The 14,251-nt window shown below is 34.0% G+C and overlaps 1 protein-coding gene across 2 annotated transcripts in view; it reads right to left on the bottom strand.

Annotated features, from left to right (window-relative positions):
* Positions 1-5,351, bottom strand: part of LOC118193044 (major facilitator superfamily domain-containing protein 6-like) — a 98,276-nt gene extending 92,925 nt beyond the window's left edge. The window contains exon 1 of one of the 2 annotated variants that reach the window (XM_085813817.1): positions 5,207-5,351. The gene's annotated coding sequence lies outside the window, so the exon portion shown is untranslated. The remainder of the gene's footprint in view (positions 1-5,206) is intronic. The other variant, XM_085813818.1, reaches the window with a different exon arrangement.
* Positions 5,352-14,251: the final 8,900 nt, after the last annotated feature.

Genomic DNA, 14,251 nt, shown 5'->3' with positions numbered 1-14,251 from the left:
GTGATCATTTGCATTTAGTAAAGTCCGAAGTTAAAATTCCCATTGAATACCAGATTTTAGATCGTAAATCCACAATGAAAAGAAAAACTGTTTGCGTTCAGAAAAAAATAGCGTTCTCTCGCAGTTCAAAGAAGTAACTGTTCTTTAATATGGAACAGAACAAGATTTCAGTGCAAAAAGCAAAAATTGAAAGATACATGTCTGTTCTATAATTTTCATCAAAGCCAAAACCGTACTTTTAAATCGCTATTAGTGATTCCTCTTTCATCTTCAGTTTATTCATTAAAAGTCAACATCAAACAGTTGAGCACAACCACTGCAAGTCAGTATTCTGTGGATATTTATTTAGAATGGAATTAAAGACCTAAGACCAAGATTATTAAACAAAATCAAGGACAATTAAACGAAAAGGAAGACATTTCAGATAAAACGAATTTCTACACACAAAGGCTTTAATATTTTGAAATCAAAAGTTAATATTAACGTAAAATGATACTACAAATTTTATTTCATTAAAACTGAAAAACATTTAAAATTACAAAGCTATATAAAGTAATAAACACGGCTATAAAGTTTTTATTGCGAAATAAACAGTATCAAGGTTAAAGTAATCTTTAATTATGATGCAAAACATTAATAACTGTTTAAAATAATAATATAAAAATTTAGTTATTATGAAATTAAATTCTAGAGTGCTAGAATAAACTTGAAGGGTGTTTATTCCAGCGCCTAGTCAATATTTTTTTTTTTTTTTTTTTTTTTTTAAGTACAGTATCAAGGTTAAAGTAATCTTTAATTATGATGCAAAACATTAATAACTGTTTAAAATAATAATATAAAAATTTAGTTATTATGAAATTAAATTCTGGAGTGCTAGAATAAACTTGAAGGGTGTTTATTCCAGCGCCTAGTCAATATTTTTTTTTTTTTTAAAGTATCTTTTGCTCTACATTAAATCCATTCTCCGCTAAACATTTATCAGCAATAAAACTCTTTCGACATTTGTAATAATATTAGAAGCGCATATTTTTAAGTAACTCGAAATGCAATTTACACGAAGCAATGAAAACTAGAAAAGAGTATTTTGTCAGACGGTAATCTGCCTGGAACCTGATCAGCAGATGATCAGGAAACATCAGCAGGTAGATCCAAGGTTTCTAAAATATCCTATAAGAAAGTATTTTACTGATCTTGAGGTAGATCCTCGTGACCTTGCGAGTCAATTTAGGGGATGCTGGTACCACAGGTGCCTTTCACGAAGCAAAAAAGACTTCAGTTTAAAGCCAACAAACCACATTTTTTTTTTTTTTTGAGCTGATGCAACATTGTTTTCCTTCGGTTGGGTATTAAGGTATTCATTAGATATTTTAGTCCGTGTTTCAGATATCCTCAAACTTGATGAGGGAGAGGGCAAAGAAAAATAAAAGCAACTGCAAAAGAGTCTTTTGATTTGGCCTGAAAGATCTTGAAAGTTTTAGCGGTTAAGGGCAAGTCAAGGAAGGCTTTCATAGTCACACTTTCCTGAAAATTGATTCAAAAACAGCGGCTAAATGAGGGGAAGAATAAAAGGGGCTCGAAGAAGGCGCCCATGAGGGCGTTGGCTAACCGATACACCCCTGACCTTTATCGAGCACCGTAGAATGATTCTACAAACACACCTCGAAATTCTTAGTGAATGGCATTGACAAGCAACGTAAAATTTTAGATAGTCTCACAATCATGTAGAAGTACAAGTGAACTCAAAATGAAATCATTTAATACGAAGATATGTCTCGTTTATCTCCAAAACGCTGTCAAAAAGAACAAAATTCTGTGAAAAAGGAAGCACATTGTTCAAAAAATCCATAGGCGTTTCCATGTCAAAGGAATACAGGATACGATAAAGAAAACCTTCTGCGTGACCCCTCACCTGAGGTCATCGAACATAAACGTTTGTAGAATAAATACTAAGTTTGACATAGAGGCTGCTTTTAGTAATGATTTTTTAATTCAGAAGTAGGATTATAAACGAAAAATTTTCACAGCAAAGAAATAGTAGATGGATCAAAAGATTTAACTAAACGTAATCTTAAAAACTAAAAGAATACTTTACAAACAAATATGAAAATTATTATTATTGTTGTTAACGTGTACTTTTTATTAGGTTTACGATACCTATTTCTGTTATGCATATGTATGTATAGGTTCTAGGATAGTTTTTTTAAGGGGATGGGTATTTTTATTAAATACTGTATTGCATCTGCTCAGAATTTACAATGTGTGAAGGGCTGCAGTAGAGGAGCCTAGGTATAATTAAAAATATATAGCTGAACAGGAATAGACTGTATGTAAAATACATAAGCAAATTTATGCACGAATCTTGAGATATGAAGGTGGTGTGGTGGAGAACGACGAGGTGGAGAACTGGAGTTTGTCTTTATGAACTGAAAAATCAAGTAACCGAGAAACTGCGAGATTACTACCGTGCAAAAATCAATATTACGATCCAGAATTACCACGCAAGAATTAAAGATATTAGTAATGCAAAGCGAAATTATTTTTCGTTTGTCAGAAAACTAAACTTGGACTCTCCGAAAATAGCCATCCTAGGGGAACCTAGAATCTAAGGAAAGCAAGCCCGGCTTCAGAATTTTCTGTGCCCTCAGCAATGAGTACAATTGGCAACCTATAAGAATTAATCATATTAATAAATCAAAAAGAAATTTATTTGTCGCCCACTAAGCTGGCGCTGTCCAAAAATATCCACCCTAGGCGGCTGCTTACGGTGCCTATACTTGATATGTATATCACCTGCCGCCCTGATTAAATGTACACCACTTTACTTTCATATATATCATAATGATGTTGATTAGAAATGGTAATCATTAATCAGATGTATTATAAAAATAAATTCAAGCTGTTATCTTCTTCGCTGCTGAGCACTATTAAAATACAGAGATTTTTCTTTCTGACAAAATACAAAGCAGCATACCGTAACCGTAACCGCCCATGCACTACAAATTCCCATTACATTCTTTTGTACACAGGATTTCCCTAATTCTGGGAAAGGATTTCCAATAGGGGTAATCATATTCCAAAATATTACTGTTTTACGCATATTTTGGTTTTTACTTTGTTGGCATTTTTGTGAACTAAAATAATTTACATAAAATTTACATCCAATATTTAATAAGCTTTACCTAACAAATTAGTTTTCTTCAATTGTAAAGAAAAATTATCATTATGTTGATATTAATGTATTAAATATTTTAATACATTAAACTTTAAGAGGTTATGGTAAAATCCTAGTATACGGTGCAGCCTGGCGGGATTTTGAAAATTTTTGGGCTTTTTGAATATAGTGTTAAATTACAAAATTCGAACTCTTTTCTCGAAAGTACCTTGTTAAGTGAATATTTAATATAACCTTATTTTTTCTTCCTACGAAGATTATTCTTTTAAAATTTACGCTTTCTATTTTTAACTAGATGAAGATACAGTCTTGAACTCGATTATTTAAAACCTGTTAAAACCTTTTGTTTCTCGAAAAAGATACATTGATCAAGACAAGGATTTGAAATATTTCATTGAAATTTAAAGGCTGCACATTATACCAATTGCCAGACTGCTTATCACTTACGTAAGAAAACAGCATCTGTTGATTTTTCTCTAAACCTGAAATTTCTTTAGTAGATTTTCATTCAACTGCCAAAACTGATTAACAGTTTTAAATTATTTTATCCATGTTGTGTACTAAACATAAAAAAATTTAAATTACCCACATGTGTTTAAAATGCTTCATTAATTAAGATTTACAGCTCTTCTTTTCCTCTAAATTTAAACAGTAGCTTTTAGTTTACAAACCATAGTTAGGGCTATTCTAAAATTCAGTCAGTCTACGCAGTGGCAGCTTTATAAAGAAGAGGGTCCATCTCAGATGCTATGAAGAGCTCCTCTCATCTTAAAATACTGAAAGTTGGACTACGTGAGCACTTTTATACTGCTTCCTTCTCTTTGAATCCGGAGAGAGATTAGGTAACAGCAGAGGTGGAATTATGAGGTTGCAGTTTTTGCAATCCTATAATCCATCTCTGTTAAAACACAATCCTCGAAACAGATTTTTGATTAAAAACATTTTAGTAAGATAATATCGATTTTTTCGACAAGACATGTTATCATCATGTTTACATCATTAATTGTTGCATTCTCTTTGCTTTCACGTTCAATAAATAACAATGATAAATAATTTATAAATATTTTTCAGCATACATTTACTTTTACAAATATTTATACTATTACTATCTGTAATTAATAAAAAAAACATTTATGTCTTCATGTATTATGAATTCCAGCTATAAAATTTATCCTGACTGAATAACAGCCTGCGTGTCTCCTAGTAACGATAAATAGTGAAATGTCATTTTTGGATGAGCTTTAATGTTTGGCTTTGAATGCGTGAAGGCATTTTAGAGAAGCTCTCATATTTTGTATTATAGAAACATTATTTATCAAACTTGAAAGATTAAGCATATTTTTCACATAAAAATTTATTTGCAAACTTGAATCCACTTACTGTTATGTAGTTTATATTACACGGTCCTTTTTTTCCGATTTTTCTCATAAAAAGTACAAATTACGTTTCTTTAAAATGACAACATTTCAAATTAATAGCATTAAGAGGCTTCGCTACTAACTTGCGGAGGTCCTAACCATTCCAGAACAAGTCAAATGCAAATGTCTTCCTATTTCATTAAAATTATATTTTAATTTTAATTTCCCATCTTATGTATGCAAGCCTCATGTAAAAATTTAAATGCAAACATTCGATGCTAAAAAATTCAAACAAAAATATAAAATAATTATTCTTTTGCAATACAGAAAGGTTTTGTCAGGCAAACAAAAATTCTTCAGTCTTCGTGCAAAATGTCTTTAAAAAGTAAATTGATAGTTGATTTTCATGAGTATCACTAATATTAACATTTTAAAATTAAGTTTCAGTAAAATAAATTAATTATTTAAAATCAAATAACTAATTTATTTAGTAAGAGAAGAATATTATTCTTGCTCATTTCTTTAATTATTTAAAATACTGGAAACGTTTTCAGCAGAACACTCTCTTTGAATTTACACATAAAAATCAAAATGGAATATACAAATTGTAGCTAAAATGTAACAGTAACAAACAACAAGATTAAAATACTCAATGTTAGCGAAATTACTCACGTACCTGATGAGGAAATCAAATCATTCCAATCGAGTTTAGCGTGCAACAAATGCTCTTAACGAATCCCACATATAATTTTGAACACCACGCATCCTATCCGCATCCGCACGCGAGCGAAACGAACGAGAACTCTGGAGTGTTTTTTTGGATTTCAACGCCAAAATGAGTATCTTCTGTTCCGGCAACCCTAATCCGCCGGACGATGGCGAAAGTTGAAGGCTTTTGTGGTCGTTGGTATTCCGCGCAGCAATCTGAAGTAAAAGACGCCATGTTCGGCCACGTTAATTTTTAGAGAGCATTTAGTTCTATTTTGTGAGCAGTCCAGAAAAAGCAAATGCAGCTTTTAGTAAAATATTCGATTTAATTTTGAAATGATCTATGACAAAATGTTTTTCAATAATTAAATATTATTTACGAAGCAAGCATAGAGCGAATTTACGTCATACTAATTTTATTAAAATTAAAGTATAACAAGTTCATATTTCCACATTATACAAAATCTACTTTTCATAACATAAAATGCCAACAGCGTTTACACCAAATGGAATAAAACTGAAGCTAAACTCGAGAATTTGGCAACAAATAGTAAAAGTATTTTGAATATTAGCTTAAATAATTTATTAAATAAAGTTTCGAAGATTTGTGTGCTATAAGAAGAGGTACTTTTCAAAACATTATGTTTTATTGTAGTTGTTTGTCGAATTTGTTTAAATTTATACAAAGACTTGTGTAAGTTATCTTATTTTAATTAACCAGTTATTATGATTTATGGCTTCATCTTTCCGTATTCCTCACTAGAATGTAAATTAACTTTGTGTGTATTTAAGGAGAGGATTTTTTTTCCATGCAAAAGATTTACCACTTGTACTTTTCTTAGAACAAAATATGTTAATTCCTCCACCTTAATCTGATATTTAAAGTTCCGATTTTAACATCACTCTAGCTTTCATCATAGGGAATGCTTTCAAAAGTGCAGTTTTAAACATTTCAATATTTGCCGTTGCCTTTACACTAGCTCAAGGTCTGCCCTCGACGGCTATAGTTATAGCCGTCGAGGGCAGGGCTTGAGTTGCTATAGTTACTCTCTGCAGCTTTCTAATAAATAAATATATAGTAAACAAAGCATGTGTAACTTTTCCAAAAAGGTCAACACCGAACTTCTACCGCCAAAACTGCTCGACGGTTTCATTGGCGCGCATAATTTCCATAGTAAAGTCGAAGCCTTCTATCTGGCTTGCTGTTGCAGCAGAAATTTGAAATCTTGGGAAGGCCAGGCTAAAAACGGCGTAAACTTGCCACATCGTTTCGCGATAAAGGTGGGAGCCAGATGCAGGATTTCTGTTTGATCTGGGAGCTAAAGTCATGCAAACTCTACTTGACAACTAGCGAGTTATCGCTACGTCTTAAACTACTCACAAAATACTGAAGAAGGTTTAAACAACCTTTTTAGTTAGTCTTAAACCGAATACAAGAACACAACTTGTGCTTGCACGCGAAACTCTCATTACTCGTAGATATTTAAACTAATAAGAGGCCAGGTGGAGCAGTGGCTAGCGCATCGTGCAGCAGCACCACAGGTCCGGGGTTCGATTCCCGGGCTGGGCAAGGTCGGCTCATCCCTTGATTTCCATCACTTGGGTCGATAAAATGAGTACCAAGTTCGCTTGGGGACTAAACACTGAGGGTCCTGCGACAAGCTAACCACTTGTTCAGGGCATATGCTTACGCACCCCGTGGTCCACGAGCAAGAAAGCAGATTTTCGGGCACTGCAGGCCTTGGCCCATAAGGGCTGTTACGCCACTGAGTTTAGTTTTAGTTCTTTAATAGGTAATAATGTAGTCTAAGACCGCACATTAAATAGACTAAAATAAGCTATCTCAAAATATTTTACCGGCGCGTAATTTTAAACACAGCTAGCGACATTCTAAAGCCGGAATATTACTTTTAAGCAGAGCTGGAGAAAATACCGATAACAAGACGCGGTTGCCAAAAATTGTACACTAAAGATTCGGAACTCTTAGCTTGGTTTATTAGATTACGGCAAAGAACATGAGGGCTATCTGCCTTAAGGGAGGGATGCCTTCGTGAAGGACTTTTTAAGGAAAACTGGCTCGTATACACGTTCCACTAGGGGAAAACCACGAAAATACCCATGCAGCCATCCCGTTTGTGGGATTCGAACCTCGGACCGAACTACCAGTGTTCAGCGACGTTACCGCTCAGCCGCTGGTGGGCCTTAACTCTCAGCTTAAAAACTCTAAAAGCTATTTTGCTTTCAGGAGAGGAATGCGGAAAGGAGAAGTTATAATAAAGACTTAAATGATAATAGCTGATTAATTAGCATAAGATACCTTACACTTGAAGAAATTTTGTGTTTTTGTGAAAGCTCAGGAAACCCATATATGATAATTTTGTATCTACAACTCGCACCTGATTAGTAAATCGAAAATATAAAGTTGAGTCTAATTTGAGTAAACTAACATCTTGAGCAAAGTTGCTGTATTTATTTTATGTATTTTGTTTGTTTTTGTCAACTTATTACAAAATTCAAATTGGTCGATTCTTTTTCACTTATTCAGCTTTAAAGACTATTTAAAGATAGTCAGAAGTGCGCTTGCATTTTGTCATCATTCTCCTCTCTCCCATCTCCTGTCCATTTAATTACATTTTAATCACAGCTAAATAAAAGAGTAGTCTTCTACCACAACTTTTATATAAGGAGATAATGAGACGTAGAACATGCAAAAAAGTTGTTGCCTGTTTAAAATTAAAATTTGAAGTCAAACGTTAAAAATGAAATCTAAACAGGTATTTAATCCTAGGAGTAATTCACTTTTCTAGAAATTTTAGCTATTTGGATTTAAAGTCTAAACGAGACAAACATAATAAATTTTGTTAAATAAATTTGCATCTTCAGCTGATGTAAAATTTTTAAAGATTATGCTCTATAAATTCAACTTAAAGATCCGAAGTGATTATCAATTTTTTTATCACATTTTGAAATTTTATATGCGAAGCTGGACAAAAATATAAATCTGAATAGTATGCATAAACGTGTAGCCTGATACACAGTTTTGTATGAGACTATTGGAAACACTTTCTATTGATAGACATGATAAAGCCTAGCATTCATAACATCATAATATATATAGCGTATTAGGATTCTTGATATCTTTACTGCGCAGTATAGCGAGGACCAGCCGCTGCGAGAGGGTTAGATTCACGTGGCGTGCGATGCAAAATCGCTTTCTTTAATCACGATTTTTCACAGAACTCCAGGTGAGAAACCTTACATTAGTAAGTAGGTCTTCTGATTACGAAAATTTCTACGTTCTCCCTCTTTTTTCCTAATGTATTTTTATTTTCACAGATTTCCGTGCTCTCCTTTTTGGGGTATGAAAAGCACATTTCCGTGTCTGCGACTATTTTTCATCGTTATGTAGTCGTTTAAAATTTGAAATAGTTGTACACTCTCAATTTGTACTGTTATATGCAAAGATTTTGTTTTAAAAGTAGTTTCAGCTTTCCACCCCCTTAATGAAATTGAAATAAATCGGTGTATTAGAACACCTCAATAGTAACGCTCATTACAAAAAATATATAGAAAATTTCTGAATGATTTATTTTAGTCTTCTTCTTTTTTAAATCTGAAAGACTCATTTCTCTAGATAACACAGAACCAGGATTCGGTGTATGAATTAGAATATCCAAACAAATAAAGATAAAGATTCCTCTCATTTCAAATTGTTGTCACATATTTATTAACTTATTCGCCTCTTCTTCTCTCTAACAGCCGTACTGATGACCTTACCGTACGTACCGTACTGATGACAGAAAGAAGCACAGGTTAAACAAAAGCACTAGGAACCTAAGACCTAATGTTCTTTGTTTAGCTACAGTTCCCAAAATAAATTGTAAAAAACTATTAGGTATTATTTAAAACATTTTTGGTTTTAAGATATTTTAATAGCAAACAATCCAGCATTTATGACTGGATAAGAAGAAAACTTAAAGAAAACTTAAATTGTAGTATTCAAAAAATCACAATGTAGAGACATTAGGATATTTTGGAGCAGGCAAGATGAAAGATTAGCAACGCCTTCGCCGGGAATCGAACCGCGGACCTCTCAATTACGCGCTGAGGGTACAGATCACTATACCACGGAGGCTCGTCAAGAAGGCGGGATAAATACCTTGTAACAATAATTTTAGTATAATTTCACTTACTGGGGTTTTGTGTCTAGCTGTTGACTTCTAGTTTCTCTATTTGTAACACAAAAGAGATTTCATCAAAAAATTTCAAAGAAGCTTTGCTTCAAAAACTTTTAAAAAGAAAGGAAAGAAAATAGAGAAGTTTTTTACTTATTTGTACGAATTAAAAGAAAGTATTGTAATCCTGAAAAATTTCGGATACTATATTTTAGCAGTAATATCAATTTTGGCCGTTCCCGAATCTATTTGGATGATTTTTTTGCGTGTCACAGACAGATCAAGGGACTTTTTTTTTTTTTCAATATGGACTGTAAAATGAATTAAAAGTGGATTCAAAAAGGATTTTTTTCGTGACGTGTGTATGTATGTATCCATGTATGACTGTATCTCGCATATCGTTAAAACGAATAGACGTTGAAGTGTTGTGTATGGGGACTGCTGTAACATCTAATTGTGCACCTTCTTTTTTTAATTGCAATCTGCAGAGCAAAACGTTGTATATGTATACCCACACCCTTACGCGAATTAAAAGTCCTTACAAGGCCTTTAATTTCGCAATTGTTGGTCGTAGTCATATACTTTCAATTACAGAAGTATTTTAAATGGCGAAAATATTCGTGTTTTGGCAATGTTAAATTTTTTTAAAAGAATTAATTTTCAATAAAAACTTCAACAAATTTAACTTTTAATGCGGTCTCCCGTGCCCTACACTTATATTTTGGAAAGTTTCATACTCGTTATGAAAAAATAAATTAGAAGAAGTTTGACTCCCTTACGACAAAAATTGACAGGGTTATTTAATTTCAAAATTTAGATTTTTTATGTTATTTTTAGCTTGCCTTGGGAAATCGGTTAATTAAGTTAGGATAATTCAAGGACATGCTCTGTTCTTTTTTACTTATAGGCCAGGATACCTGTCTTGTTGATCAACAAGCATATCAGTTGGAGAAAATAAAATATGCTCAAAATTTCTTTTAATAAAAATTTAAGAAAATTAAAACGCAGCAATATTTTACAGTGTTAATAAAAGTAACGAAATTATTTACGTGTTTAAGATTTACAGTTCTGCCTTACACGGCTTGGAAATATTCCAAGAATATTCCAATTTCATTCTATATCATTCCTCGAGATCAGAGGAGCATCCGCAAATAATTTGAAATGTCTTAGCCATATCATCAGAAAATATTTTGTAATTTTTTAGGAATAATCGTAAAATGTTCTGTGCGTATTCTAATAATTCGGGATATTCTTCTGACTTACTAGTAAAAATATGCTTGAAATAATCCAGGTTTATTTTATGGGAATATTTTTCTATCCTGAATTAAAAAAATCTCTTTTGTTTATTTCTAAAATATGTACCAAGCCTTTATAAAATTTGTAATATGATGATTTCTTGTCAATAAGCTGAAAGAAAATATTTAGATATTGACAATTTTACAGATTTGGTATGTTTTTCTAGTCTAGATTTCTGGCCAATTCCTAGGACATATATAGAATAATATTACAGCCTTTCTGGGAATATTCTTATCATGTGTAAAAGTCGGATATTAGGATATTCCATGTATATTTTACACTGACTGTCAATAAGTATTTGGACACCTATGCAAAGGACGATATCTGCGGTCCTAAGGTACGTCACGGACTCCGCCGGTATATATTGTGTAGGAAACAGCATCGGCTTTAGTTGCATGCAAGATGCCTCGCAGTTCGGAGCTCTCTGATTTCGACAAACGTATAATTATCGGGTATCACAAATGTGGCCGATCCTTAAGGGACATATCTAGCTATCTGAAGTACCCAAAATCGACAGTGGCCTATGTGATTAAAAAGTGGAAGGTGAGCGGTGATTGTCGGAATGTGCCCCGAGTCGGCAGACCAACGAAAATGGGAGATAGAGACCGACGAGTGCTGTCCATAGAAATTCGGAAGAACCGCACCCAACCGATGGCCCTCATCCGCGAGGAGTTTCAACAGGCATCCGGGAATATTGTTTCAATGAATACCATCCGTAAGGAAGCACATCTGCTAGGTTTTCATGGTCGAGCTGCTGCCCATAAGCCTTTGATCACAAAGTCCAACCGCGCTGCTAGGTTAATGTGGTGCAAAGCACATCGAAATTGGACCGTAGATCAGTGGAAACGGGTTCTTTGGAGTGACGAATCAAGGTTCATCCTTTACCGTTCGGATGGCAGGGTCTGGGTCTGGCGTCTACCTGGAGAACGTTTCCTGCCAGAATGCATTGTGCCAACAGTCAAGTTCGGCGGAGATGGAATTATGGTCTGGGGGTGTTTCTCCTGGTATGGGCTGGGACCCTTGGTCCCCATTCATGGTAACCTCAACTCCGATGCCTACTGCACTATTTTGGATGACAATGCGCTTCCTACGTTGTGGCAGTTTTACGGGTTGGACCCCTGTTACTTTCAGGACGACAATGCCAGTTGTCATGTTTCGACGTTAACCAAGGCTTGGTTTGGTGCCAATGGAGTTCATCGAATGGACTGGCCTGCCCAGAGTCCAGACCTGAACCCTATCGAGAAACTCTGAGACGAGTTGCATCATCGAATTCAGGGGTGCACTACCCGTGCAAAATCGGTGAAGGAACTTCTATGTCTTCTCCAAGCCGAGTGGAAGAAAATACCACTAGTTGTCATACAAAGACTTGTGGGAAGTATGCCCCGGAGGGTCCACGCTGTAATTACCTCTCGTGGAGGCTCTAACAACTATTGATTTTGAATAAAGTTAGTTTTTCTTTTCTATCACAGGTGACCAAATACTTATTGGTAGTCAGTGTAGTGCCTGTTGAAAGATTAAAGAATTTTTGAGGGATATCTCTTGGATATTCTTGCGCTGTGTGGGACATTATTACATCTAAACTTCGAAGGGCCTACATGAGATTAGTACACAAGTAAATAAGGACTGACATTGCAGAAAAGGACAGAAAATATCCACCACGATATTTGACTCTCAACTAAGTTTCAAGGAGACAAGAAAGTCCATCCAAATTCCTGTCCTGGAGAAACGATTGACGAAACGAACAGGAGACAACAAAATTGTCATCAAATGAGTGAATAGTACCAGATGAAGCCAGACACCAGCCGTACAGAAAAAAGTCCACATTCTCGTAGAACAAAGTTAGACACACATAAAAAAGTAGGCAAAACAAACGGGTTTCCAAAAACGGGCAAAATTTCGAAAGAAAACAATTTTTTCGACTGAAGTCAAGAAGGAAGAATCTGTCTCGTTTCCTATACCATCTAACAAGTTTTCTTTTGAGAAAGGGAAACAGGGACAAACTGACATCCGGAAAAGCTTTGACACAGTGAATGGACTGATCGGAAACCGAAACTGTCCTGGAAAACCGAAACACCTGGTTAACTTATCTCCGTCATCTGATTCCTATGTAACGCCAAAAGAAAAGAAAAATCTTTTGTCCAATCCTAATTAAAATTAAACTTTTAAAATCCAATAATAAGATGGACTATAATATACCATATATTAAGAAATTTAAGGAACTTTATTCTTCTAAAACTAACATGAACAATTAACCTTCACTCTTCTCAGGTTTGTTTCTGTCAGTTAGCATGCAGTCTTCCGTTCATCTTAATTGTTAATTGTTTTGTTATGAATAATGCAAAATACACTTGTAAATCAACGGACTCGTCTTCTATGCTGTGCGAAAAACGAATAACTGTAGCATCACACAAATTTACAAAACTTTCAGCATTTTACATTTTAGGTAGTTGAAAATGTTTATTTACATGAAAACCTGGATTCTAATATATATTTGCGGGAAGTGAAGATTTTGTAATATTTTTGTGAAACCTGACGGAAGTTTTCTAATACTGTAGTAGACCTTTACTTACAGTAAAGTCCAAAATAAATAAATAAAGAGAATTATAAAAAAACACGGAGATTTTTTTTTTCCGCTTTGAATTTTTCGGTTCGTATAATGAAAGTTTCTTTCGTTTATGCAAAGAGAGAGCAACATATTTAAATATTCAATAGGAGTAGAGCCTCACCTTCTTGAGAAGCATACACTAAGACGAGACCATAGCCGGATCTAAGCGACTTATCCCTATGTCCTGTCGAGAATAGAGAATATAAGAAGGTTGTACAAGATCCTTGTATTAAGAACTTGAATAATTTAACAGAAAGGACTTCTTGTGCTTATAAAGCCAGCATTTACGGCGTAGCTCAACAGAAATGAATTCAAACTAAAATAAATCGTAAGTTAGCCAAAGACTTCTCAGAAACGAATAACGGGCAAGTTGGCTCAAATCTATACCGGAGTGACAAGCACTATTGGCAAGAATAAAAAAACAATGCCGCAGATAGACTGCTGTCTTAGAATTGCAACCAGCAACGTGGTCTTCAACAGGCGGAACATACTCTGATTACACAAACTAAAACTTTCCTTTGAATATTATCTCTTTCTAACTCATCTGAATATGCGCGAACTAAAATTAGCATTTTGGCGGGGAAATGCAAAGAGAGAATAACGGTAAAGCTACTTAACATAAAATAACTATAGTTACATAAAAATAAATAAATCCTTGTTTACTATACTCATATGTGTGTCTATTAAATGTTAGTAACAGAACGTGGAAAAAATAGACGTAAAGTGTTTAATTTTTTTGGAAAGTTAGTTCTTTCTATATTTAATTGACGAAACTGATTAAATGGCATTTCAGACTACGTAAAAGGAATTTACGACTCAAACTGAAGAAATAAAAACTGATTAAGTGCTATTTGGGAAAATTTAAATGAGGGAAAAAATGACTACCTGAAAAAATTTTAATTGGGGGGGGGACTTTTCTTTAAACATCCAGCTTTAT

Source organism: Stegodyphus dumicola, chromosome 3 (genome assembly GCF_044657685.1).
Source record: "Stegodyphus dumicola isolate Sdum_Otavi_A_Nest chromosome 3, ASM4465768v1".
Classification (NCBI taxonomy): Eukaryota; Metazoa; Arthropoda; class Arachnida; order Araneae; family Eresidae; genus Stegodyphus; species Stegodyphus dumicola.
The sequence above is the reverse complement of the archived record's forward strand: the minus strand, read 5'-3'. Positions and strand labels throughout refer to the sequence as shown.